General features: G+C 45.9%; 1 protein-coding gene across 1 annotated transcript in view; it reads left to right on the top strand.

The window, feature by feature from the left end:
- Stk35 (serine/threonine kinase 35) overlaps positions 1-449 on the top strand; it is a 32,678-nt gene extending 32,229 nt beyond the window's left edge. Inside the window, exon 4 of the mRNA XM_026788487.1 lies at positions 88-449. The gene's annotated coding sequence lies outside the window, so the exon portion shown is untranslated. The remainder of the gene's footprint in view (positions 1-87) is intronic.
- Positions 450-5,120: the final 4,671 nt, after the last annotated feature.

Here is a 5,120-nt window from a genome sequence, read left to right as displayed (position 1 = left end):
AAGGTCAGTTTGAAATACTAGTTAATCTAATTTTCCCTTTCTTTTTTTTTCTTTCTTTCTTTTCTTTTTTTTTTTTTTTTTGCACAGAAGCTGGTAATATAGGACCTATGTGTGAACAACTTTATATGGACATTTTTTGTACTTGGCTTACTTGGGTTGGTATGATACATTATATTTAAGTTCTTTGAACACTGTGGATCCCCCTGATGTGTATGAATGACTGAAGCTTTGTAAATTAAGGGACGTTTGTGTGAATAAAGTTATTTGATGGGATCAAAAAGCCATATACTACTTGGAAATGAGTGTTTGTGATTTTGTTGCTACCGGTTTGGACAGCATTGTTATTGGGGTTAGGGTTAGAGCCTGGGTCCTGTGACACCTAGGACAAGCCAGACTTACTGACCTGCCCTCAACAGACCAATTAAAGTAATAATGAAAAACTTGCCAGCTGGGACAAATAGCAGCCTTGCTGCAGCACTGTCTTTCCTGAAGAGTCAGCTTTGGGATTCTAGTAGAGTCTGGAAAGCTGGGCTCTAGCTTTCTTGGCACTGTGCAGTGCCTGTCTAGTAAAGGTTAATGTTTGACATACAGCCTACCATCGTGGGTCTTTCCCCAGGAGGGAGACCTGCGAATCCCAGAAGGAACAACAAAAACAAAAGGAAAGAATTAGGACACTGGAATAGTGTTAGAGGAAAATATCTCCAATACAAACTTGGACTGTAAACTCCATCCAGACCCTGGTTGTAGGGACAAAGCAAAGGGTTCTTTTGTCCTTGACACTTGAAGAGGGTAACCCACAAGTGGGTAATGTTTGTGTTTCTGTGTGTTTGTGTTCTAAGATTTTATTTTTATTTTATGGGTATGAGTGTTAAGATTCTTTTTTAAGAGGCATGCACCGCCAGACCTGGCTTTTGTCAAACTTTCAAAGAGGTTCTACCATTTGTAAATTTCAATAAATACATTTTCACATCCCTCTGTCATTAGTTGAGTAGGCATGGCATGTTGACCTCCCTGCAGTGACAGGGAGGGAGAGTGGGGAACAGTCTTTAGATGATGACTCACTGACCTAGGAAGTAGGTGCCCAGCCCACGCCCAGGATTAAAGGGCTGTGGAGCAGCCCGCTGCTGACTAGCCCTTTAACCTTGGGGCGCTTCTCCAGCTCCACTTTCTCACCCACAGAGTAAGAAGTAACCACATAATAGCCTGACTAAAGGGACCAAGGAAAGCCTTTTTTTTTTTTTTACAGGAGGAACGTGATGATGCCCTTTCTCTCCCACTCTTGGACGACACTGGAGTTAGGGCAGTATTTAATGATGCCCTTTCTCTCCCACTCATGGACGACACTGGAGTTAGGGCAGTATTTAAAAGGGAAAGCGTTGAGACACGTGCGTGGGTGCGGCTAACATGGAACACGACACCTGGAACACGGTAGTAAAGCACCAAGCACCTTGCTCCTCCAGGATTACCGGAGGTAATTTAGATCTAAATTACCCCAAAAGGGATAGATCTAAAACACCCAATGTCTGTCTGTCTTACTTGGCACTATGATAAAATACCCAAACAGAAGCAACGTAACAGGGTGTGGTGGCACACACCTTTCATCCCAGCACCAGCAAGACAGGCAGCTGGATCTCTGGGTTTGATCTAGCCTGATCTCCTTAACAAGTTCCAGGGTAGCCAGGGCTACAGAGGGGGAGGGAGGGACCACAACTGAAGGGATGGCTATTCTGACCTAGCTTAAACTTTAAAGGTTGAAAGTCAAGTTGCAAGAGCTTCAGGCAGCTGTCAACATCTACAAAGGGGTGAGGTCGCAATGGATGTATTCATGTGAAGGCTCCTGTTTTCTCCACTTCCAGAGTCCAGGATCACTAGTCCACAGGGTCTTCCCACATCTGTTAATGTGATCGAGAAATTCCCTCACAGTGGCGCCAGACTCCCATCTTAGTTGATTCTGGAGTCTGGCAAGTCTACACTGACCCCATCTCTACCCCTTGCCAACTTAACACCTCACTGTAAAATGCATTCGGTCCCATTCGAAAAGCCTCCATAGTTTTTAAAATCTTCTGTGATTGTGTGTGTGTAGGCATGTGGGTTTGCACACATGTACATATGCCGGTCAGGGTACTAAGCTACCTCATGACCCCCCCCCCACACACACACAATCCTTTAACAATGCCAATGCTTTAAAAGTCTAAAGTCTTAACTGCCCAACTTAGAATGACATAGAATAAATATTCTTTCTTCCATAAGGGAAGAATCTGGTCATAACAAGGAATAGTCATGCCAAAGCCAGACCTAAACCCAGCCCAGCAAATGCCAATTCTGCAGCTCTCTATCTAGTGTCCTAGGCTGGAATGACATTGGCTGATCTCCAAAGATGCAGTAGCCACACCCCTTCAGCTCTGTCCTCTCCAATTGATCCCAATCCATTCTTGCAGCTTGCCTTGGCTGACATCCCACAGTCCTGACATCTCCAATATCCTGGGGTGTGTGTGTGTGGGGGGGTCTTCATTGCTTTGCCTAAATAATTGCAAACAAATGTCCATTGACCTCTTTACAAGGATTCTGTCTGACCCTATTGGAGATTACCTGGCCTCAGCTGCTCTCAGTGAAAAACCCTTCAGCCTTGGGTTTTTCATGCCTTCAAAACCAGTTGGACAGTAATGCCAACAGCCTTGTTTGGAGCTCTGATGGGACACCTGTACTGTGGTTCCAGTGCAGTAGAGGTTTCTGTTACTGGCTCTTCTCTCTAACAGTTACGGCCTTCTGTTGTCCACATATCCTCTGCCTGAAACTTGAAGTTTGCTCACACGCCTATCCTCTGCCAAATAAACGAGTACATAGTCTTTACATTGCACTTCATTCAGTTTCTTAGGATACGGACAAAATGAAGCCAGACTCTTGACCAAAATATCACATGAAAGACCCCCTGGCCCCGTTCCAAATAAAGTCTTTTGTTCCCCTCAGAACTCATGTGATGGGCCCGCACTGTGATTCTTGGGATTTTGGTCTTCTAGGCTTCCATCAGAACAGTCCATTTTGCTTTTAGTACTTGGGGGCTTTCTAGTCTAAAGGCTCCAATTCTTCCACAGTTGTCCCCTAAAACAGTTTCAAAGGCCCGAGAATCACCGGGTCAGGTCTCCTGCAGTATTGGCCACACTGGGTACTGATTTGTGTCTTAGTTTCTTTCTATTGCTATGATAGAATACCTTGAGAAAAGAAACGTAAAGGAGGAAGCTCACAGTTAAGAACAGGAAGTCAGGGTGGCCAGAGAGTGAGACAGACGATCACGTCCCGTCCACAGCCAGGAGGAGGGACAGTGACTGCATGCTTGCTGGTGCTCAACTATGTTTGTCCTGCTCAGAGAGCAGCCCCACCCACCACTAAGCCCGGCCTTCCTAGTCTACCAACATAAAATAATCCCTTAATCTGCCAAGTTAACACCAGTAGCCATCCCACCCAACTAAGTCATGCTCATGTCAGTGGAAGGAGTCACCCAGCACCTCACTAATCCTGCCCCTGCCCCAGTTCTGGCGGCTGGTCAGCTTCCGCCTCTGGCTGCCCGCTCGCTGCTGTCCAGAGGATGAACCAGGGAGAATACAGGCATATTGGTGTGGCAGGCTGGGTCAGAGGGAGACAGAAATGATGCCCTGGAACATCTCGGGGCATGGAGGAGACGGCTCTGGATGACTGCTCTGCCTACTCTAGTGCCTAATCCCACTTCAGACCCTGTTGAGTCTGCAATCTCAACGGCCCAGGTCTCCCTTCTGGCCTTCCATCTTAGAGCTGTGCACCATATCCATGCCTGAGGTTCCAGAGGAGTTCCTATGTCATTGAGATCATCTTGGTCAGGGTCCACACAACTTCCTTCTAAGCCAACAGAGCAGGCCATACAGTAGCTCCTATTTTCTTCTGTTTACTTCTCCAGCCTTGCCACCCAGCATCCTCCATCTCTGCTCCCAAATCATCTTCTTTCCTGCTGTCCCTAAGCACAGAGAACATTTCTACCCTGAACCTTTACACCGCTGTTCCCTCTACCTGGAATACATTGGTAGGTAGTCCTGCTTCATACAGGAGGTCTGATCATATCACCTAAGACCCGACCTAACTATTTAAAGAAACATGGCCCCACCATCATTGACTCTTTAACATACTTCATTTTTTTCTTAATGCTAGGAATATTTCCTAACGCAGGCTCTCCACCGATGCAAATTCTCAATCAAGCCAAATCAAAACAAGCCAAATTAAGAAATATCCAGGTTTAATGGGAGTCCTGCGCTCTCCGGTGGCCCCAAGAGGGAACTAGGAGGCCATGAACACGACCACCAGGAGAAAGGAAAAGGGACCACGTGTTCCTCTTTTGGGAGTTCATTTAAATACTCTGTGGAAGTGGCATCCTGGGATTTGGAGTCCAGACTGATACAAACTCTCAGGCCTGGAGGCTGGAATAGATGCGAGGGCCTGGGGTCTACCCTCCCAACTTAACACTTAAAATATATCAATACCACAGTTTACAACATAATGTACATATCTATAATTTATACACAAATGTATACAAGGCATCAAGTTATAGCTATAAATATGCATATGTGGAGCCCAGTCCCAACTGATATGTCTACAACACAGCCTATTGAGCCTAAGACTCAGGGGTCACTGTGGAAGAGAGCCAGAGAACAGGGAGTTTGCTGTAATCGTGTGTCTTGAAGCTATACCCGTACAGCCTCACTGACATGATTGCCTGAACAGGAGCTGAATAAGGACAGCGGCAGACATGCTAACACTGACTCAAGAAGGCTCGTGGGACCTCAGCCCTACACAAGAACAGACATAAGGCATGCTGAGTGACATGAACACTATTGGCTCAGGACACCCCAAGACTGAGTTCTCAGCACAAAGGAGATTTATTTACCACAGAGGGCAGGGGATTAAGAGAGAGGGGTAGAGCTGTTTGCCCTGGAGGTGGGGAGACAGAGGACTGCCTCTGGCTAGAGGGGAGACAGATGTGGCACATAGACAATGTGGCAGTTTATAAAGGTAAAAGGGGAAACCCTGCGTTAGGATGAGGTGTTTAGTTCTATTTATTTATTTATTTATTTATTTATTTATTTATTTATTTATTT

Source organism: Microtus ochrogaster, unplaced genomic scaffold (assembly GCF_000317375.1).
Source record: "Microtus ochrogaster isolate Prairie Vole_2 unplaced genomic scaffold, MicOch1.0 UNK3, whole genome shotgun sequence".
NCBI classification, from domain to species: domain Eukaryota; kingdom Metazoa; phylum Chordata; class Mammalia; order Rodentia; family Cricetidae; genus Microtus; species Microtus ochrogaster.
The sequence above is the reverse complement of the archived record's forward strand: the minus strand, read 5'-3'. Positions and strand labels throughout refer to the sequence as shown.